We start from the raw sequence: 23,713 nt of genomic DNA, 5'->3' as shown, positions 1-23,713 counted from the left end.
AGGCAGAAATTTCCCAGAACAGATGGATAGAAGGCCCAATGCAACTTACTTTAAATGCTTTTATGTCTTTCCTGGCATTTCATGTTTATTATTAAGAGAGTGTATTTTTCTGAATTGAAAATCTTAATTATGTTTAGAGGTGCTTTCAGTTCATTGAAAACCCAAGTGGTGTGTTGCTGTGACTCCTTTTCTGCTGGTTTCATTTTATCCTGAGAAGCCAATCTTTGGCCATCTATGAACATGTCATTTGCATTTATAATAATAGTGAGGATGGGGGAGTTGAAGCAGGCATTTTGGTAGCAAAGAAAGTCTTAAAAGCTTGAGTTGTAATTCATTGACCACCCGTTGTATTGAAAGAAAATACTGTAGCCCAAGTTTCCAGTTTAGTCCTCGTTTCCAAAGGAAACTTCTCTCAAGATGTGAAAATATGCAGGTCTGTGTTTTTTAACCCCCTTATTAAGATCCATGTCCCTCCTGATTAACCTCAGAGCCAATCGTTTGTTCTTTCTCCTTCACTCTCAGGTGTACACATGCCTATACCAGAGATGCTGCTAGCCAGGTGGAAACCCTTGATTGAAGGGTAAGAATACTACATTCATTCATTTCAGGACCACTTAGTTAATAGTTTCAGATCAGCTTCCTACTGACTCTGTGGACTTGGGTAATTCATCAAACTTCTTTTTTCTCTTCTGTAAAATAAGGGCTTTGGGTAGAGAATCTCCAAGATCCACAAAATTATGCTTTCAGAAGAAAAAGGCCTGAAACATAAATAAATGCAGGCCTGGCCCCAGGCATGTTGGTAAACAAGACATGCTGTTTGCCTCTGGAATTCCCTCCTCCATTTCTGCACACATAGTGCTTCACTTTCCCTCCTGCTCTCCCCAGCATCTGGAGTCCACTAGACTTCTGCCACCTCCTGCTGGCTGGCTGGCCCCTTTCAGCAGGAGGTCTGCAATTCTGTGCTATTCCTCAGCCGTCTCCCCCACTTGACATAGTCACATGCTAGCCATCCTTGAACATTCAAGGATGCCTTCTCTGTAAAGCTGTATCAATTCCCTCATCTGGTATTACTCTCTCCTATCTACTAACTTCCATAGCGCTTAGCTCATTTTAAAATTCAGTGGTTTTATTCCTGCTTTGTTGATGCAAATAATGTTTCTTCTACTGGATTATAGTCTCTCTGAGGGCAGAATTTATACCGTAGTTCCTAGTATATCTATTGAATGAGTGAATGAACAAATCAGGGAGGGAGTGAATGAGTGAATTAGTGAATGAATGAACTGTATCCCCATTTGGTACTATGATGTACAGTAGGAGACCCTCAGTGTTGTTAAATGAACAGTTCTGCTTTTACCATCATTCCCTTAGGCCCTTTCTAGATAATTAGCTTCTTAATTTCTGGTTAATTAATGAAGAGTTTATTAATAGCTGATAACTTGATATGTTGCTGCCCAGAAAGGAATTTGTGTTTTAATAGCAGATTCAATGCATGACTCATTAATGATGTGCATTTCACATGATGGACAAGAAGAGGTTGATGAGATGTGTGGGAGCATGTAGCAGGGGCAGGCGGTGGCTCCATCTACCATCTACCATGCAGGTGCCGTCTCTCAGCCTCCATAAAAAGCTGATCTGGTTGCATATATGAACTCTTGATTTATTAATCAAAACAAGAATTCTGCATAGAACACTTAACTGTGGCAAAGTTGACAGTCAGCTGCTATTCTAATCTCTTACAAATTTTCTTTCCATTCAATGTCAGGGTTTTTACCTTGGCCATCTTGGCACAAATCTGTAAGGTACAATGAAGAAAGAAGACTGTATGAAGTTATCCCAAACAATAAAGATATGGCCATCTTCTCTTCCACACTGCCTTCCTGGAGCACATGAAGTAGTGCTCACTTATATTCACTCTTGAGGATGCAGTGGGTGGCATTTTTCAATGCGATAGGAAGATGAGGGAGACTCTTAGGATGTCTCCACTGCAGGATAGCACAGTCTTTCTTAACTCTGGATTATATCTGAACAGCTGGCTTCACACACATACACAATGATGATGGCTCTGCATCACCCACCACCATACACTATGCCTTTCCTAGAATGTGTGTCAAAACTGATGATACACAGTAAAGAGGAATGCAGATTCGGAGGGCCTCTTGTTACTGTTTGTTCTCTTGTTTAGTTCGGTCACTGTAAAGTTTTCTGTGGATTATATTTCTTAGATCCTAGAAGACCCAGTATATCTAAATAATTTGGTGTAATGCCCAGCAGAATACCATGAGTGAACTGGCACTGAATAAATGAGTAGTGATGAGACACTGGAGGTTTACGAATATGACAACCAAGACACCAGGGCAAAATTCAATTTAACTTGAGCAGTTGACTTCAGGAGGAAATGTCTGGGTGTCGCAGTGGAGGAGATGACAGTTGCCTGTGTTCTGCCGGCATCTTCCCCCCTTTTTCCTCCTCCTACATGTTAAAACATCGTTCTATTAACTGGAGGATGGCGGGACTAAAACTTGGTTAGATTGACTGTTCCAAACAATGTTGTTGAAATTACGTAGAGGCCATGACAGTGAGTCATTGTGGGAGCAAGATGTAGCCTTTGATCTGTCTCCAGAATACACTGTGTTTAGAAAAACAATCACTCAAGGTTAATAGCTCTGCATGGGTGGTGTTTGGTATTTAAAAAATCAATTGAAACTTCTTTTATTCAAAGAAAATCCTTAACAATGTTCTGGGGTGGTTAATGCATTCCAAATACACTTGAGATTTAAGGAGCAGACACAAAGTAAAAAAAGTAGATTGTTCTTGATTTATATTTTTGATGGCGAACATATAACCATTTTATTTATGAGTCTATTTTTTTAAGTTGTATTCAATTTATTTAAACTAAAAAAAAGTCTACCCATTTCTTCCCCTACCCCTGCCTCTTGGAAACACTGATTTGTTCTCTGTATTTATGAGCTTTTTTTTTTAGTCTACGTATAAGAGATCATACGGTGTTTGTCTTTCTCTCTCTGACTTACCTCACTTACCATAAAGCCCTTGAGCTCTATCCATGTTGTTGCAAATGGCAAGATTTCCTTATATAGCTAAATAATATTACCTTGAACATACATACCACAATTTCTTTATTCATCCATCAGTGAACACTTAGGTTGTTTCCCTGTTTTGGGTAATAATATCTAAATAGTAGTTTCCCTGTCAGTGGTAAATAAAGCTGCAGTGAAGATGGGGGTACAAGTATCTTTTCTGCAGTGAACATGGGGGTGTATGTTAAGTGTTTTAATTTTCTTCTGATAAATACTCCAAAGTAGAATTGCTAGATCACCTGGTAGTTCTATTTCTAACCTCCAAACTGTTTTCCATAGTGGTTGTGCTAGTTTATATTCTCACCAATAAGCGTTCCTTTTCTTCACATCCTCACCAACACGTTATTTCTTGTCTTGTTGATAATAGCCATTCTGGCAGGTGTCAGGTGATACCTCAATGTGGTTTTGATTTGCATTTCCCTGATGTTTAATCTTGTTGAGCATCTTTTTATATACCTGTTGGCCATGTGTGTATTTTCTTTGGTAAAATGTCTATTCAGATAATCTACCCATTTAAAAATTTTTGGTGTTTTTGTTTGCTATTGAATTATATAAGTTCTTTATGTATTTTGGATAATAATTCCTTATCAGCTATATGATTTGCAAGTATTTTTCCCATTCAGTAGGTTGTCTTTTTATTTTGCTGATGATACCCTTGTTGTACTGAAGCTTTGTAGTTTGATGTAGTCCCACTTGTTTATTTTTGCTTTTGTTTTGTATACAAAAAAAATTCTAAGACCCATCTACAAGCTTACACCTATGTTTTCTTCTACAAATTCTGTGTTTCAAGTATACATTCAAGTCTTTAATCATTTTTGTGTATGGTGTGAGACAGTGGTTCAGTTTCATTCTTATGCATGTGGCTGTCCAATTTTCCTAACACCATTTATTGAAGAGACTCTCCTTTTCCAATTGTATTTTCTTGGTTCTTTTGTTATAAATTAATTAACCATATATGCATAGGTTTATTTCTGGGCTATTCTGTTCCACTGATCAATGTATCTATTTTTGTGCCAGTACCTACTACTTTAATTACTATAGCTTTGTGATAAAGTTTGAAATCATAATGTGATGGCTCCAGCTTTGTTGTTTCTCAAGACTGGGGTCTTTTGTGGTTCCAGCCAAATTAGGATTGTTTGTTCTATTTCTTTGAAAAATGTCATTGGAATTTTGATAGGGTTTGCACCGAATCTGTATATTCATTGTATATGCATTCATATATACTGTATGTATATTCGTCTGGGTATATGCATTGGATCTGTATATACACTTTGGGTAGTATGGACATTTTAGCAATATTCTTCCAATTCATGAGCACAGAATATCTTTCCATTTATTTGTGTCATCTTCAGTTTCTTTCATTAATATCTTGTAGTTTTTAATATACATGTCTTTTACCTGCTTGGTTAAATTTATTCCTAGATACTTTATTCTTTTTGATGTAATTATAAATGGGATTGCTTTCTCAATTTCTTTCTGATAGCTTATTATTAGTATAAAGAAATACAACAGATTTTTGTATACTGATTTTGTATTTTGCAGCTTTACTGAATTCTAACAGTGTTTTGATGGAGTTTTTAGAATTTTCAATATGTAATATGTCATCTGCAATAGTGACCATTTTGCCTTTTCCTTTCCAATTTTGATGCCTTTTATATCTTTTCTTTCTTTTTGCCTAATTGTTCTGGCTACAACTTTCAAGGGCTTTATACTATGTCAAATAGAAGTGGTGTGAATGCATATCGTTGTCTTGTTCCTGATGTTAGGTGAGAAGCTTTCCACTTTTCACCATTATGTATGATGTTAGCTGTGGGCTTGTCATACATGATCTTTATTATGTTGAGGTATCTTCCCTTCTATACTCTTTGTTGAGAATAGATCTTCACTTATATACGCTCATTTTTTGTTATGAATGGATTTTGTATTTTTTCAAATGCTTTTTCTGTATATATTGAGATAATCATATGATTTTTATCCTTCATTTTGTTAATGTGCTGTGTCTCATTGATGAGTTGTAGATATTGAACCATCCTTGCATCCATGGAATAAAACTCTCTTAGTTATGATACATGGTCCTTCTAATCCTTGAATTTGGTTTGCTAACATTTTGTTGAGGATTTTTGCATCCATGTTCATCAGGGATATTGGCCTATAATTACCTTTTTTGTGACATCTTCACCTGATTTTGGTATCAGGGTAATTCTGATGTCATAAAATTTTTTTGGAAGAGTTCCTCCCTCTTTTATTTTTAGAAGCATTTGAGAGGTTGGTATTAATTATTCCTTGAATATATGGTAGAATTCACCAATGAAGCCATCTGGCCTTTTGTTTATTGAGAAGTTTTTGATTACTGATTCAATCCCATTGCTAGTAATTGTTCTGTTCAGATTTTCTATTTCATTATGATTCAGTCTTGGTAGGTGTATGTTTCTGGAAATTTAAACATTTTTTCTAGGTTGTCCAATTTGTTGCCACATAATTATTCATGATAATATCTTATGATTTTTGTATTTCTGTGACAACAATTGTAATATTCCCTTTTTCATTTCTGATTTTGAGTCCATTCTCTTTTTATCTTGGTGACTCTAGCTAAAGGTTTGTCAATTTTGTCTGTCTTTTGAAAGAGCCAGCTCTTAGTTTCATTGATCTTCTCTATTGTCTTTTTAGTTTGTATTTCACTTATTTCCACTCTAATCTTTGTTATTTCCTTTCTTCTGCTAACATTGGGCTTCGTTTGTATTTTCTTCTAGTTTCTTGAGGTGTAAAATTATGTTGTTTATTTGATACTTTTCTGTTTCTCAAGGTAGACATTTATACTATGAACTTCCCTCATAGAACTGCTTTTGCTGCATCCCATAAACATAGGTTTAATACATTTCCATTTTTGTTTGTCCCAAGGTACTTTTTAACTTCTCTTTTCATTTCTTCTTTGACCCATTGGTTATTTGATAGCATGTTGTTTAATCTCCACATATTTGTGAATTTTCCAGTTTTCTTCATATAATTAATTTCTTATTTCATGCCATTGTGGTCAGAAAAGATTATATGATTTCAGTCCTCTTTAATTTATTAACATTGTTTTCTGGCTTAATATATGATCAGTCTTTGAAAAAATTTCATGTGCACTTGAGAAGAATGTCTATTTTGTTGCTTTTTGATGGAATGTTCTGTAAATATCTGTTAAATCCAGCTGGTCTAACATCATTTAAGGCCAGTGTTTCCTTATTGGTTTTCTGTCTAGATGATCTATATACTGATGTAGGCAAATTATTAAAGTCCCCTCCTATTACTGTATTTTTGTCAATTTCTTCCTTTAAATATGTTACTATTTGCTTTATATATGTAGGTGCTCCTGTGTTGGGTGCATATAAATATTTACAAATGTTATATCCTCTTGTTGTATTAACCCCTTTTGTCATTCTGTAATGTTCTTCTTTGTCTCTTATTATAGTATTTGTTTTAAAGTCTGTTTTGTCTGATATAAGTGTAGCTAACCCAGCTTTCTTTTGGTTTTCATTTGCAAAGAATATGTTTTTTCCATCCCCTCATTTTCAGTCAGTGTGTATCTTTATGTCTAAAATGTCTCTTTCAGGCAGCATATAGATGGTTCCTGTTTTTTTAAATTCATTCAGACACTCTGTATCTTTTGATTGGAGGATTTAGTGCATTTACATTTAAAGTAATTATTTGTAGTTATGTGCTTATTGCCATTTTGTTAATTGTTTTCTAGCTCTTCTTATAGTTCTTCTTGGTCCCTTTTTCTCTTGCTCTCTTCCTTTGTGGTTTGATGAATTTCTTTAGTAATATGCTTATGTTCCTTTCTTTCTCTTTATCTGTTGTGTATTTACTATAGGTTTTTTCTTTGTGGTCACCATAAGGATTACAAATAAAAACATATCATTAACAGTCTATTTTAAGTCAGTAACAAATTTGATCACATTCTAAAGCTAACCATTTTTACTCTCCTTCCCCTTCCCCTATGTTTTATGTTTTTGATGTCACATTTACATCTTTTAATCTTGAATATCCTTTAGTTATTGAAATCCTAGTTATTTTTACTACTTTTGTCTTTCAAACTTCATACTATCTTTATAAGTAATGAATCCACTACCTTTATTATATATTTACTTTTCCAGTGAGATTTATTCTTTCATGTGTCTAGTTACTGATTTGTGCCCTTTCTTTTAAGCTTTAAGAAGTACCTTTAAAATTTCTGGCAAGGCCAGTTTAATGGTGATGAATTCCTTTAGCTCTTACTTGTCTGGAAAACAATTTTTCCTTCAATTCTGAATTGCTGGGTAGAGTATTCTTAGTTGGGAGTTTTTTTTTTCTGTGCTTTGAATATTTTGTGCCACTCCCTTCTGGTCTGCAAAATTTGTGCTAAAGTATTGCTGTTAGACTTATGTGTGTTCCCTCTGGGGGGTTAGACTTCTGATGGTGAAAACAACCATTTTTTCATGTCTTACATTATTCCTGTGGTGAATCCAGAATTAATTTATAGTGTTTCTCTGCTGTAAGTGCAGGCAGAAAGGAGTTGTTTATAAAAACCCAATATAGACACTTTTACCAAGCTAATGAGGTGATTTCCCATTGCAAACTCTGCATGTTTGTAATCCCTCAATCTATATAATTTTTTAAGGAGATAGAAAAATAACAGTGGTGCTTGAAAGGATAAAATTGAAAAACATTTTATACTTAATAAAATCTCTTTCCATGTATTAAATGGCATGATATCTTCATCATAAAAGCTGAATAGCTAATTATATGAAACCACTTTGTTAAGTATAAACTTGCTTATGAATTTATTCTTACTATAATATAGAAATATCCTTTCAGCTCCGGTTTTTGTCACTTTATCTAGTAATCACATATACATCTAGGTAACACTGAAAAGGTTGCTTGAAGATGATCTGTTATATTGTTTTATTAAATCTAATATATTTGCTGTTACCTGTTGTATTGTCTTACTATCTGAATGTTAGACTCCTTTGTAGAATTCTTTGTAGTTTGTCGTCATTTAGTACCCATAGAGATAAAGTACTAGAGACAAAGATGAAAGTACTATTACTTTTTAGGACTAGATCTATTAGTAAAGCTCATCATATTAGTAAGCCTTATCATATCCACTACTATATATGGGTGCTGCAGTGTTCTCATCCATGACTTTATAAAGAATTGTCAGTGGTTTGCCAAATGGATGAATATTTGCTTTAGGTTGCTTGCCTCAGCTGTCTGGTTTCAGTTTGATTTCATCTGAGAAAATCCAAGTAAATCAAGGACAGAGAAGGGCTGCTATGGAAATGGGATGAAAAAAATGAGAATTCTTCAACTTGGATAAATACTTACCAGTAGGATACATGATCTAAATCAATACAATGGTGTAGAGTTAGTATTTTTCTAGTAACTTCAAAAGAGTACTCTGAAACTTTCAGCATTAAGACCCAGACTCCATAATCCATTTCATCAAATCTGCAACCTGGAGGTAATTTTTTTCTAATACATTTCTGAGAGTAGAAGTAATACATTAATTATGGAAAGTAGCACAGCAAAGAAAAACCTGTAACTCTGTAACTGCACACCATCGAGATCATTGTTGTTAATCACAACCATAATCACCATAAGTAGCCTTTTTGGCTTTGTTTTATGTTTGTGTCCATCTAGATAGCTATACCTGGCTTTCAAAACTGAAATCATAGTTTTTAAAACCTAAATAAGGAACATTTAAATGATCTACCCCGATGAACCATATGATGAACCATAGTTTATCTGCCCTGTTTTTGGACAGTCTCAGCTGTCTCCCAGTTTTTGCTCTTATGTATAATGGAGGGATGTAAAGAGCCTTGTGAGTAAAACTGTGTGTGAAATTTTGTGATTATTATGGGCAATGAATAAAAATGGAGTAGCTGAATCAAAGATACCTGTAGTTTTAAGGATTTTCTAAACATACTGCCAGTTTGTACTCCAGGAAGGTGTAGTGAGAGCTCCCAGTTTCATATCACTTCTCCATTGTCCTACCAGCTGATCAAGTACTGCTTACTTTAGGTGCCGACTGCTAAGTACATTTCCCTCACTATCTCAGCTTTAATTAAAGCCTCATCATTTCTTTACTAGTTTACTCCAGCTGCTAGTCTTGACTGTCACTAAAGCATTTTCCACATTCCAACATGATCTTGGTCTAATAGGAATCTCGTCACATCACTGGCTCCTCTATACTCATCGTGCAAACCCCACATTCTCTATCCTGGATGCGGAGTTTGTGGGGGATTTGTAGTCCCAATCTCTCCAGCTTCATCTGTAGATATTTGCCCACTTACAGTCTTATCTTCAGTCATCTTAAATTATGGTAGATGCCTTCTGATTTCAGGCATGATTTTTTAAATAACAAATATTGGTTAAAATAGGGAGATATAAAAATGCCTTTAAAAATTTTATTTTAACTTAAAACATATAACTGGACATGTATTCACCAATCATTCCATGTACAGCCAAGGCCTTTTTTTTTAATGTGGTTGCACTCGTTGATTCCCTCATCATTTTTTCTGTGTAACCACACCCATATGTCACTTATGAGTTCCAGTTGGGATTTCTTTCAAGTAGAGTAAGTACAAGAGCAGACTCTTCTAGGTTGTTACGACTATCTCATTCACATGTTATTTGATAGCATAACACACACATATATATATAAAATATATAATTTTACTAAATTACGTGTCTATAATACCAAACACAAGTGGCACACACAGGTTGGGAACCAACAGAAGTGACTCTTGGCAAGCATATCCTTCCACTTGGGGAAGCATTATGTGCCCCAGCCTACTGGAGAGAAGCCATCAGGTGGAGAGTATTTGGCTTGGCACAGTTGTCAGTAAGTATGTCACTCAGAGAGAATGGAGCTTATCTGTCAATTTAGGTGTTGGTTCAGTAAAGGTCAGTGAAAGGACTTTCTCCCTTGACAGTTTTCACTATATTTATAGTCCCCTGAATAAGTCATGGTCTCTCCATTCCATCTTCTGCCTTTTGTTTGCTTTCAGACCCTTACAAACTGAACTCTGGTAGCATGGCTTCCTCCAGAAAGTTTTCTCTTTCATAGCCTCTTCCCTTCCAGCTAGTTGCTCTTATATACTTACCACCACATGCTTTTCTCTCCTAATTCATATTATAGTTGATTTGGTTAAAGTGTCCCTATTTTAGACTGTGAGCCCAGTGAGACCAGAGGGCATGTTATTTATCTCTGACTCCCTAGCATCTAACATATTCTTGGCTTTTAGAAATATTTGAATAAATGAACTTGAATTTGCTATTTCAGCAAGTGGTACAGCTGAAAAGACAAATACTGTACATCCTCATATTAAGACACGTTTCATGTTTCTGAAATTTGAGTAGGACTTAGATAACTGTGCTTGTTTTCTCAATAGCTGCTAATAAATTGATGGTGTATCTTAAAAATCAAAGAAATGAGAGTGGGTTAAGAAAGGCTAGATCTCTTCCAGGACAGCTAAACCTTAATGGGCATGGCCATTGAGTGTAACGGTGCTCTTCCATGAACACCCCTCCGTGCTGCTGTCGGAATCCCTCTTCTGGGCCTGAATAACCAGTGCACCATTTCTTTTTGACTTCTAAGTCCTAATGGTACTCAGGTTAGGGAGGTTGTGTAGCCTCATAGATAAGAACGTGAAGACTGGAGTCAGAGTGCCTGGGCTCAGCTCTGTCCTACCTCTTACTCTGTGTCCTCAGACAAGTCAGGTCCTTCCTTTTCTCAACTATAAAATGGAGAACTTTCAAGTGATTCATAAAACCACTTAGAGTGGTTTGGCATGTAGTATGCCCTCAATATGTTTGTTATTGCTGTTATTTTGATACCAAAGAATTCATAAAACTGATCCTATAAATAGTATAATCACAGAAGGACATATAAAAATGCTTTTATAAATAGTATTGTCCCTCTTACATGCTCATTGCAAGGGATTCAAAGATGGAGTACTAGGTGGGTAGATATTTGAATCTTGCATCAACCATTTACCAGGTATAATATTCTGGGCTATTTTCTTAACATTTTTTTATTTACCTGTAAAATGGAAATAATGACAATGCAAGACCCAGAAGGTTATTATGGATATTAAATTATAGGATGAATGTGAAGTATAGCTCCTAGAAGATAATAACTGCTTGATAAATGTTAACTATTTCTGGCAGTTAAAATTTACATTCACAGACTTGGTATGGGAAATGGTTATTTGTCTATAACTGAATTTTTCTAACTTACTGAGCCTCCATTTTCTCTGTTGGAAGAAAACAAAATCTTGCCAATTTGTCATAATTTCAGGGACTTCCAGACTTTTTTTCCTTGTTCTCTTGTCTGAGCAGATACTCAGTTGACTTAGGATTCTTTCCTCCTGCCTTCTACTTTCCTTCTCCCTGAGGGTGAGTTTCTGGGGACTAGGTGTTATTCTGATATCCATGACACATCCATTTAGATGTAGAGTTCCTGGTGGTTTTTGGCTTTGCTGAATGCACACCTGGAAGTTTTCATTCCACTTCTGCCTCCTGATGTTCCGATCCTGCAGATCCCTCTGGTTCCCTGGGGCCTGGTCCATCTACTTCATCTCTGATACTTCTGGTAGAAATTCCCTGGTGCCTCACTGGAGTCCAGAGCCTGTAAGGTGGCCCCCATCCATTTCCACGCTCACCCTATGCTGCCAATGCTGTTCCATCCCTCAGGATGTGCAGAGCTTCTCTCAGAGCCTCTGAACTTCCCTGGGGTTTCTGTTGATTCATCCCCCATTCATCTGGACTTGGCTCAGAGTGAGGATGGACAGAGGAGGGCTCTGTTTCCTTCTCAGAAACCCACAACATCATTTAACTCTTACTCTTTGCATTAGTTTTGTTGAATTTTCCCAGAGGAGGACGCCGCCCCAAATCACTCACAAAAGGCGTCTCTTGATGCAGTAAGCAAGAGAAATTTATTCAGGAACCAGCTAGCTGGGGTCCAAGTTAGCCCGACGCAGCGGGTCTCAACAAGGACTCTGAGCAGCTAAAGCCAGAGGTTTTTATAGCATTTTTTAAGAGGACAGTATTGTTCTACAAGCACGTACACATGATTCATTGGCTGGCGTCATATCTTGGGGGGTTCAGTGAGATAAGATTACTCTCAGAATGCTAAGGTGGGTTTCAGCAAGATAAGCTTGGTATGCATGACTATCCGACCAAGGTTAGCAGTCTGAAGGCTGCAGCTGCCCACCACCTGGTGTTCATGATTAACTGATTTGAGGTTAGCTAACTGAAGGTCACTACATTTAACACTAGCTGACTAATTTGTTTTTCAAGATTCTAATAATTTTCCTTCTCCTAGTCTAGAGGGTGGTGTTTAACCCTTTAAGATGGCTGTACTTATGCACTTATGCTAACTTTTGATTTTTCAGATCCTACAGTTTTCTGTTGCTGTTTGCCAGAGCAAATCACTAGATAATTAGCAGCTCAAATAACACACATTATCTCAGTCTGTAAGTCAAAAGTCTGGGTTGACTAGGCTGACTTCTCAGACTCAGGTTTCACAAGCCCAAAAATCAATGTCCATTTCAATCTTACTAGGTTATTGACAGAATCCTGAGATCCCCATTTTCTTGCTGGCTGTCAGCTGGAGTCATTCTCAGCTTCTGGAGGTCACAGTCCTTGGCTTGTGGCTCCCTTCCTCCATCTTCAAAGCCACTAATGATGGGTTGAATCCTCCTCATACTTTTAATCTCTCTGACCTCCCCTTTTGTCCCATCTTTCCTGCCTTCCCTTTTCCATACATATCTCTGACTCTTCTGCTTTGTAGGGCTCAGGGGGTTATATTAGGCCCACCCAGATAATATCCCTCTCTTAAAGTCAGCTGATGAGTAACCTTAATTCCATCTGCAAAGACCTCCACAGCAGTACCTAGATTAGTGGCTGATTGAATAGCCAGGGAATGGGAAACTGGGAGGAGAGCACCTCTTTACAATTCTGCCTATAATAGTCTTATTCCAAACGTCCCTTGACTTACTTTCCCATGCAAGTGGTGGGATAAACTGGCTAAGCATGGATTCCTTAAAAACCATCAACTTCTCCTAGGACCTCAGCTTTTGATACCCAAGAAATGTTCAAAAGTGCCAAACTGTTTTCTTTACCATAGGGCCTCAAGATGGTCTGGATACCTAGAACTAAAATCCACCTTTCCCACACAGTTAGATCATGTGTATCCCGTGGACAATGTGTACAGAAAGTCCTCCCTGTCTCTGGTTGGTGGTTAATGACCTTCTAAAAGCATGTCAGCTCAATTAATCAAGTATTTATTGACTATTCTGTGGACAATATCATGACCCAGTAGGAGTGAATTTCATTTAAGTAAATACTTATACTAAATGTGGAATGTGAGAAGACTATGTGGGAATATACATAGGCTGTCAGAACCTTAGAGGAGGAGGCTGGGGCTTCCCATTGGGTGATGAAGCATTAGGAAACAATAGCACACACGCAGGCCTGGAAGAGAGGTAGAAATTGAGGAATAATTTTATGTATTTGCAGTCTACAAAGCACTTTTCTATACTGGGTTTCACTCTGTACCCACAGTTAACTTTTGTAGCAGTAATAATATTTGTGTTACAGATACGAGCTGAGGCTAAAAGACTTGCTCAGAATCAGATTCCAGTCTCTGAGGGAAACCAGTTTCCCCTCCAAGTGGCGAGCTTTTTCCCTGTACCACGTTAACATGGGCAGGAGGAGGGGCAAGCCGTGGGGAGAGAACTGCATAAGCAGAGGCAGTGAGGGGGCTGGCCTGGCATGGGGCTGGCAGGCATGTGTAGTAGCTAGCCTCCTATGATCCCTGCCTTCTGGGATTCACACCTATGCATAGTTCCTCCCAAACTGGAGAGGGCTGGTCTGTGTAACCAATAGGGTATTATAGAAATGATGATGGTTCTGAGGCTGGGTCAAAGCAGACACTGTAGCTTGCAGCTGGCTTTCCTGAGTTTCTCCCTCTGAGGGAAACCAGCTGCCATGTCCTAAGAGATGAGCAATCCCTTTGGGGAGGTCCATGCAGCAAGGCCATGTGAAAGCCGTCTTGGCAGCAGATCTTCTAATCCCAGTCAAGACATCAGATGACTGCAGTTCTGGACAACTTCATGTCTGCAACTCCATGGGACGCCCTGAGCTACCATCATCCAGTTAAGCTTTTCTCAGATTCCTGGCCCATAGAAACTGTAAGATGCTTATTGTTGTTTTAAGCAGCTAAGTTTTAGGTTAACTTGTTTTGTAGTATTAGGTAACTAGTACAGTATGGGTTTTAAAAGACTAATTCATCTTATTTAAATGTTGTTAAATAGATTGTAAAAAACTTGCCCTGCAGTCTAAGAACCTTATTTTTTATTCTGTAAGCAGGAGAGAGACATTGAAGGGTTTTGAATAGCAGAGTGCTTAGAAAAATAGACTACTGGAGAGTCTCTTACATATGGAGTATTTACAGATTAACTGAATTCCATGCCATTTGGGCCTGGAAAGCAGTCACTAAGGGATTAAATAACCTCCAAATATTTCTGTTTCTTTCTTTTTTTTTTTTTTGAGTGAAAATCTTCAAATCTGTATCTAACTCTTTCCAAAATCATAGGATCATATTTTGGTTTTTCTAATTAGTGGAGAGCTTCCTATTTTCTGCATTCCTACAAAGTTAGCATGAGCCCCCTAAAGACAAATGACTTATCCGAAGAGTGTGCTAGAGGTACATCTGTGGGTTACCACCATGAGGAAGTATATGTAGTGTGACAGCATGTGATGATTAGACTTCACGCAGACATAGGGAAAAGTGTGTTGTAGGAAAACTCTCATCTGGAGCCTTTATTTTCTGACCTTCTGGCGGAGTCAAATTATGAGAGAGATTTAATTGCCAACAAAACTTTGACATCAACTCAGAGTAACTGGGAAAGAGTGATAGCTTGTGATTCTCCATGATACCTAGGAGGAATCAGGTGACACATCCTTTGTCTCTGAGACCTTTAGGGCTTGGAAGTTCTCCACCTAAATCCTATCAGTGAGCAGCCATGGCCTCAGAGCTACAACCTTCTCAGGAGAGTGATGTGGGTAGACTGAATGCTTCCTTAGGTGGTCCCCATATTTTGGGATTTCACTTGAATACTGTAAGGGCAAATAGATCTCCTATGGAGACCGTATCTCTGAAGGAGACCTTTCTATATCATGGGTGCACTTAGTCATGCAGATGACCTCAGGGGCATCATACCTGGTTGGCTCTGCTTTCAGCTCAAAGGCAGAATGACACAGTATATTGAACAGGCTGGAGAGTCTGGAGATGAAAGTGCTAGTTTTCACTGTGCCATAGACAAGCTGTGTGATCTTGGGCAAATATTGGATTTCCCCCAGCTCTGGATTCCCTTGCCCATAAAATGAGAGAAGTTGGATTAGATGATTCCCAAGGTGCATTCTAATTACAACATTCTACGGTTTGTAATTGCTATGGAGTATCTTCATCTAAATTGAGGTACCATGTATCTTTGGGGTGTTTAGAGTGATAAGCTGACTCTATTCCTAAGGGGAATAGGACAAATATAACCAAAAATTGTTCTCCAGGAATTTTATGCACTGTTATGAGACACAAAGTATGTCCATTTGCTTAGTTTTCTGTGTAATATGACTATTCCTTTGTAAGAATTATTTAATTTCTAAAACTCAAAGAGTCTGGTGGGAAAAGTTAGAAAGGCTGCCTGCCATTACATGCATTAATAATGCATCAGTAAGCAGGCAAGTCTGTGCCGTAGATATTCTTCAGTGTGTTTTATACTGTTTTTCATTGCAGTTTTAATCAATTATTATGATTAATAGCATCTTCTTAACACTGCAGGAGGTGCACCAGTAATCAGACTGATCTTACTTTTGGGGCAACATTAGTATATAATAAAAGGCTTGGCAGTTGCAGTTTGCAGCCATTATAGATCTTCTTTTCAGGATTGGTAAGTGGAGACAGAGACTCTTACAGGACCCCACAAGATAACTGAAATTCACTAATTATTCACAAATCCTGTACTGTAGCTTGCTGTGTAATTTCATTAAGCCGGACTATTTTGCCTACGTTTTTCTTCCACCTTTTCTTGCCCATCCATCCCTCAGGAGACTGGTGAAAATACAATCAGATGAACTAACAAAGAAATTAAAAGGAAAATCAAGAGTCTAGATGTTGTAAGAGCTATGTAAAATCAGACTCTGGGGATTCTGGAGTCAGTTTGAGCGTGGGGAGTAGAGGGAGAGAAGGTGGTCTCCAGGTACAGCAGCTTGCCGTGTTTGAGCATGCAGCCATGACTTCAGACACAGAGCAGACAGGTAGAAATAAGTGGTTGGTGCTGGGTATGTGAAGGGAAGTATTCTACATAAGTCCTTCTACCGTGGACCCGGTTTACACATTCCAGCAGTTTGTTTTTTTTCTTTTCTCTACTCTCCTTTCATTCTAAGAGGGTTACATCCTCCATTGCTTTCTGTCCACAAATCCTCCATTACTATTTGACCAGCATGCTTGTGACATTTCTGGTTCGGTCAAGATTTGGCCTTACTTCTGATGGTCTGAGGATGTGGTGAGGGCCGCTGGTGACCAGCATTCTGCTTCACATAGCTGGAGGGTGGTGTGAATTCACTGCTGTTACAGAACAGCACCAGAGGGGTGCTGGGATCTTTGATTAAAGCAGGCCTGTTGAAAACTCTGACCTGAAACAACTCCTGAACCTACTGAATCAAAACCGTGTCTCCTAACTCTGTAGTTCTTAGATCTAAGTGTGTATTAGCATCTTCAGGAGGGTTTGTTAAAGTCCAGTTGTTGTACCACACCCCAAGTCTCAATTTAGTAAGTGTGAGGTAGAGTCCAGTAATTTGCACACCTTCATTAAGCCTATTTCTACCTGTCTGCTCCATGTCCGAGGTCATGGCTGCATGCTCAAACACGGCAAGCTGCTGTACCTGGAGACCACCTTCCCTCCCTCTCCTCCCCACACTCAAACTGACTCCAGAATCCCTGGAGTCTGATTTTACATAGCTCTAAGGGGATGTTGATGCTGCTGCTCGAGGGACGTTTTGAGAACCTCTTGTAAATACAATCAGATTTCTAAGCACAGTATAAAATCAAAGATTTAGGGCAGAAATTGTGATCTCCTATGACCTTAGGAATATTGTCCACTAATCTTGAAAATAACACATTTAGATGGGAGTATCCTTACCTTTATCTATGAGGAATTGAAACTCAAAAAGTTTAAATTACTTGCCCAGTAAGTAACTGGCAGAACTGATATTTGCACTCAGGACCCTGGCTTCAATCCCTGATTTTCCTCAACCTAAGTTCTTTCTCCTGGGTTCTATTTTGGCTTGACGGTTTTTACCACTCTTTTTCCTCCTTTTTATATAGGCAAGATTATAAATTCTCTTTAATTAGGGTTTGTATTATGACTTACACATACATTTATGTATGTATTCATATATATGTACACATATAACTATACACACACGGTCCATTGCTTCATTTTTATTATTTTGCATTTATTTTTTTTTATCTTAGTATATAATTAAGTATGCATCTTTGTAAGTTGCCTTAAAGGCAAGGAATACATATATACTCCCATGTATAGTGAACACATGCACACACACACACTAGTCATCTGCCCAATAAGCTGGCTTTTCCTCCATACCAAACAGTAAGTCTAAGAAAATGTGTCTTTTCGTAGTCACAGACTTACACTAGGTTTCAGTCCTGCCCTTGGCTGCTGTCAGTAAATGGAGTTGAAACTGCCTTTGCTGCCCTGCCTGCCTCACATTCTCCCCACACTTCTCCATGAAGGGGAGATTAAGGCATCATTTAGTTCTGGGGGGAGACAGCTGGCAGGTCTGTATTGACATATTCAATCTGCTGGAAAACAAGAACAAACCCTGAGGGCTTTGAGAGTGTGTCTGCAGAGAGAGTTTATATACTTTGTCAGCATTAATAACAATATAGTTTTGTGGGGTTTTTTTCTCTTTCCTCAAGAAAACAGGTCTTTTTCCACTGGGAAATTTAAAAAAAAAAAATTCTGGTATCTGCTGTTGAAGGCTATAGTGAAACGAGCTGAATTGCAGGAGTGTGAGAAACGTGCCCACTGGTCTGAACTCAAAGAGAAGAGCGGAGCGAGGCTTTGTGGTGGCCTCGCAGGACTGTGTGTCTGGTGAGCAGAAGCACTAAGGGCGGCCACAGCAAGCAGTTTATTTCTTAGTACGCGAGTCCCTTCCCTGGTTCCTCACTGGCTGAGGAACATTCTTTCCCAGATGTTACCTAAGCAAATTATATCTATATTAGGCTTTTTTTACATTTGTTTTAATTTTATTGACTGGTTTAAAAGTTTTTCTGCATTTTTGGAAGTGACGCACAGCCCTCTCTTATCTTAATCTCCCTCCCCTCCCAGCTGGGGTGACTCCCTGGTCCATGTTCTTACCTGTAGGCTTCTTGTTAATACCCTTTTGTTTAAACATTAATTCTTAGAATAAATCACATGTAGTTCTGTGCCATTTCTAACACGGAGGAATGGTGATAAGGGAAAAAATGGTGGCCATGGAACCCCCAGGAACAAAATGACTCTGGGAAAATAGAAAACCACATGTTTTTTAGTTTACTTGTGCACCTTGTGAATTACTATGAAGTGGTGGGAGGAGGGTTATTGAAGCTGAGAAAAATGAGGGTTGCTTGTATACAGGCCACAGTTACCACTGGTTATGGTATTTCTTTAGTTGATGTCCCCTCTTCCATGGAGAGAAATATGAATAAGAAAATCCTGGTATAAGGAAGACGAAAGTACTAGCCTATTTTTTATGGAGGCCCATTTTCCAACAGCTTTGTTTTATCTAGGCTGTGAGGTCCTCAGATGAACTACTGGAAATAGAAGGACCTTGGATAAAACACCCCAGAATATTTCAGAAAAAAAAATGTTTCATTTCTCAAGATACTTTTTAAAAACCAAATTGGAAAAAAATCATGAAAAGTGTCTAGAGTGAAATGCAATATTTAAGATACAAAGTGTTTATATGCTCTTATGTGGCCTTCAGCCCTTCAAAATGAATTCTAAAAACCATTGTAATTGGAGGACTTTCATAAAAGAGTGTTTATAGTATCAATTTAGTATGATCTCCAGACCCCAAGGACAAACTGAGTAATATTAACAGTAAATTAGTAAAATTAGTTAATTAGTTAATTAGTAAAATTAATTAGTAAAATTAAATAATGCTGACTAAGCACGTACTAGGTGCCAGACATTATTCTGCATGGTTTACAGGGAATTGCTCATTTAATCCTCAGTACAACCTCATGAAGAAAATGTCATTACTGGGAAACTAAGGTTCAAAGAGGTGGCTTTACTTGCCTAATCCCATACAGTTAATAAGCTGGAGAGCTGCAGATCAAGGCCTTCTGCTTCCAAGCTTACACTCCTGGTGGAAATGAAGTGGGAAGCTTGGAAGCACTTACCTCAGTCATGCCTGTTTCACTTACCAGGCAAGTCAAGACATCCCTCCACATAGTTTTGTTATCCATGAAAGGATAATAAAAATAGTATACAATTTTTCTTTCTCACAGACTTGTGGTAATCTAAGAATATAGGAGAGGGAAGTTGTGTTTAATGACCATCTCTCCACTAGGGACCATAGCAGACATATTTCACATAACAACATTAGTTGTTACTGTCCCTGCTTTGTTATCGTGTAATTCTCAAATTCACTGTTGACTCCAGCATCACTGCCATTTTCAGAAGATGGGTTAACTGCCATCTGTTCTCATGTGTGGGTTTTTCTTGTTGCCTCTGTTGCTTGTCTTATTCAACTGATTTCACTGGGTAGATTATTTTTAAAGCAATACAAGTTAGTTGTAGAAAATTTGGGCAAAGGATTTTGAAAAGGCAGTTGAAGAGGAGGGAACTGAAAATGCCCTCAAGCATTGGAAAAGATACTCTATGTCCCCAGTAATGAGAGAAATGCAAATTAAATCAGTATGTATAGCATTTTAGAGAGTTCAGTTATGCCAAGTATTTCTGGGACTGTGAGGACCTTCATGCATTGCTAACAGGAGCACAAACTGAGGCTAACATTTCGGAAGGCCATTTGGCAACACTTACTTGAATTAGGGCCACTCATGCCTGCATGACCCAGCAGTTGCACTCCTGGAGATGTATGAAGATATTTTATATATTTTTATTATAAATATACACACACACACACACATATATATATATATATATGCATACATATGTGCACACACATATATATAAACAGCATAGCAGGGTGTAACTTACATATAGTTATTGTGCCATAAGAGGCAGTTGAGGGAACTTGGGTGTCCTTCATTAGGAAAGTGGTTGGTCCAAATTTAGGGAATAAACATAAAGGAGTACTGTGCAGCTGTTTGAAGCAATTGATTAGATGCCATTTATCTACCAAGTGAAAAAAATAAGAAAAATTAGATACAGTAGAGAACCATTTCCCCAAGTTAAAATACATGCCTAGGAAATGATATTCACTTTGTAACCGCACATATGAAAGAGATACCTATTAAACCCATCATAATGGTTGTACAAGGATTGTGTGATGATGAGGGGGAGAAGTGGGGATAAAAAGGGGAACAGTAAATAAAGCAAAATAGAATCTCTCAAGAACAATGATGATAATGTGCTATTAACTGAGATTAATGATTAACTCAAGCCCCTGAAGGGAGAAAAAGAAATTAGAAAATATGTCAGAACAAAACAAAATATTTATGATTGTTTACAGATAAATGTTAAAACTTTACACTCTTCTAGTATTTTATACACACGTACAGTACATATATATGTATTTTATACATGTATGAGTACAATACACATACATGTAGTATATACAAGCATACACATTTATGTAAATGGGCTTACTCTACATGTACTCTTTTGTATGCTGCCTGTGAAGATGTACTAAGTTACCTCAAAGATACCTTCCGATTCTGAGACATTCTCCCTTCAGGATGAATACCATATCATAAAATTCAGTCTGATTTTAAACTAACTTGTGTTCAGCATATCCCAGACATATTTTGCTAAACCCTCTTAATGTTAGCTGTGAGATACTAGTGCATTCAAAGGAAAATATATCTGTATTTTGATGTATTTGTATTTAATTCAAATAGTACTAATTTTGGCTGGCTATGCTGAAGATTGTTTGAGTGTATCCAGGCCATTTAATAGGCTGATAGTTAACTCTAGGAATAGATCACAGCATCAAATGAGTGTTGGTCCTTAATGGAACAAGTGAGGCTGAAATCTGGTCTAACGTACAAGGGAACCATCCCATGTGAGTGACCAAATGGCTTTTAATAGGCTAGAGCTGAACAGTTTCTGATGACTGTTCAAAAACAACTAAAATTAGTGAATAAGAGTTCTGAACCTTTATCCTGTGTTGTGTATCTGGACTATGAACAACCTTTAATAAAGAATGCATTCCTTTCTGCAAAAGACAAAAGCAGAGCTTTCAGATGACTTTCAAGGCCTCTTAAAAAAGCTACTAGAAACCATCCAAGGGAGACTCAGATCTCAAATCATTGCACTAGTAGCTAAAAATGGCAGCGTGCCATTGGCTGTTGTTGCCATGGTAATCCTTGCTGATCTCTCAGGTCCTTCCTAATGATACTCTCAACAGATTCCCTTGTTTGTACTGCATTTACTGTGGACAGGGAAAGGTGTGTGTGTGTGTGTGTGTGTGTGTGTGTGTGTGTGAGTTTGTGTAAAAGGTCAGTTTGTTTGCTTGTTGTCATGTTTTACCATGAATCCAACATCAGAACGCAGGCGGCACCAATGCCTTGTCCATAATAATGCTAAATACAGACTTGTGGGGTTGTATTGGGTCCACTGGGTTTGGTAAACGTCAAAGATAGGAGTTTGCCAATCAGTTCTCAAAATGTCCTTGAAACCCATGTTGCTGACTACTTATTCTCTTGAAAGATTCCAGCTGCTCATTAGAATAATCAGCAAGTGTGTGAGGGTTGCAACTCTCTAAACCACAAAAGTTCCCCAGTTGGCCCAGAGGGGGTAGCTATTTTTTTTTTTTGAGAGGGCATCTCTCATATTTATTGATCAAATGGTTGTTAACAATAATAAAATTCTGTATAGGGGAGTCAATGCTCAATGCACAATCATTAATCCATCTCAAGCCTAATTCTTGTCAGTCTCCAATCTTCTGAAGCATAACGAAGAAGTTCTTACATGGTGAACAAATTCTTACATAGTGAATAAGTTCTTACATGGTGAACAGTACAAGGGCAGTCATCACAGAAACTTTCGGTTTGATCACGCATTATGAACTATAAACAATCAGGTCAAATATGAATATTCGTTTGATTTTTATACTTGATTTATATGTGGATCTCACATTTCTCCCTTTATTATATTATTATTATTTTTATTTTTAATAAAATGCCGAAGTGGTAGGTAGATGCAAGATAAAGGTAGAAAACATAGTTTAGTGTTGTAAGAGAGCAATTGTAGATGATCAGGTGTGTGCCTGTAGACTATGTGTTAATCTGAGCTAGACAAGGGCAATAAAACATCCATGGATGCAAAAGATTTCTCTCAAAACAGGGGGGGTGAGGTTCTAAGCTTCACCACTGTTGATCCCCAATTTCTCACCTGATGGCCCCCCTGCGACTGTGCCTATCTTAGGTTGTTCCTCCCTTGAGGAATCTTACCCATCTCTGGCTAACCAGTCATCTTCCAGGGCCATGCAGGGAGATGTAAAGTTGTTAAGTGAGAGAGAAGCCATATTGTTTGAAAAGGTTAGCTTTTTACTTCTTTGCAGATTTATGCCCTGTGGCTTCTATGCCCAGCATTTGTCTTGAGGTATCTTTACCACTTGGAGGAATTATGATACTTGGTAAATTTGGTATGAGGCATGAATTCTATTTAAGGGTTGTAATTAGGAAGGAAGAAGAAAAGCTATAGAGGTAGCAGATGGAAGAAAACATGGGAGGATTGATTATTTCTTTGACATATCTTCTTGTAGAGTAACTTAAGCATGTATAGGTTTTAAACTACTAACTAAATTGCACACACATATTAACATAATAGGAATACAGTTACATAACCAAAGCAGATCTATAATTACCAGCCATCTCCAGTGAAGCCAAGAAAACCATTTAGGTACCCTAGGCATTTGTGAAAATTTGTCTGTGATATGATGGATATTGTCCAACTGTACTTGAACAGTCTGAGAGAAATCAGACAAATTAAAGCAACCCATTTCTGGGAACTGTTCATATCCCATATGTTCTTTTAACCGTAGATAGTCTTTAGTCGTAAGATTTTGGAACACTACAACTTGTACTTCTCCTAATTCTTGGTTGAGTTCCAACAGTAGAGATCCAGTCAAATTTGTTGTTTTACTGTATGCACAGGCCAGCTTAGATATCTCCTTCTTCATTCCAATGGCAAGTCCAGGAAATGGTGGGATGGATGCAGGTACAACTGCAGCATCGCATGGATCTTTGTGGAGGTTTTTTGATGATCATCTTCTGGTATGAGTCTTCCAGAGAGTGCTGATGTTGGAAATTCTTCTTCGTATCGTATCTTAGTTCA

At 37.8% G+C, this 23,713-nt stretch overlaps 1 protein-coding gene across 18 annotated transcripts in view; it reads left to right on the top strand.

Annotated features, from left to right (window-relative positions):
- LOC118973262 (transmembrane protein 108-like) overlaps nucleotides 1-23,713 on the top strand; it is a 362,127-nt gene that overhangs the window by 62,747 nt on the left and 275,667 nt on the right. For 6 of the 18 annotated variants that reach the window (XM_073232369.1, XM_073232371.1, XM_073232367.1 and 3 more), the window contains exon 3: nucleotides 523-580. The exons of the other annotated variants lie outside the window; for them this stretch is intronic. The gene's annotated coding sequence lies outside the window, so the exon portion shown is untranslated. The remainder of the gene's footprint in view (nucleotides 1-522; nucleotides 581-23,713) is intronic. 18 annotated transcript variants of the gene reach the window in all.

This window comes from Manis javanica, chromosome 3 (assembly GCF_040802235.1).
Source record: "Manis javanica isolate MJ-LG chromosome 3, MJ_LKY, whole genome shotgun sequence".
NCBI lineage: Eukaryota > Metazoa > Chordata > Mammalia > Pholidota > Manidae > Manis > Manis javanica.
The sequence above is the reverse complement of the archived record's forward strand: the minus strand, read 5'-3'. Positions and strand labels throughout refer to the sequence as shown.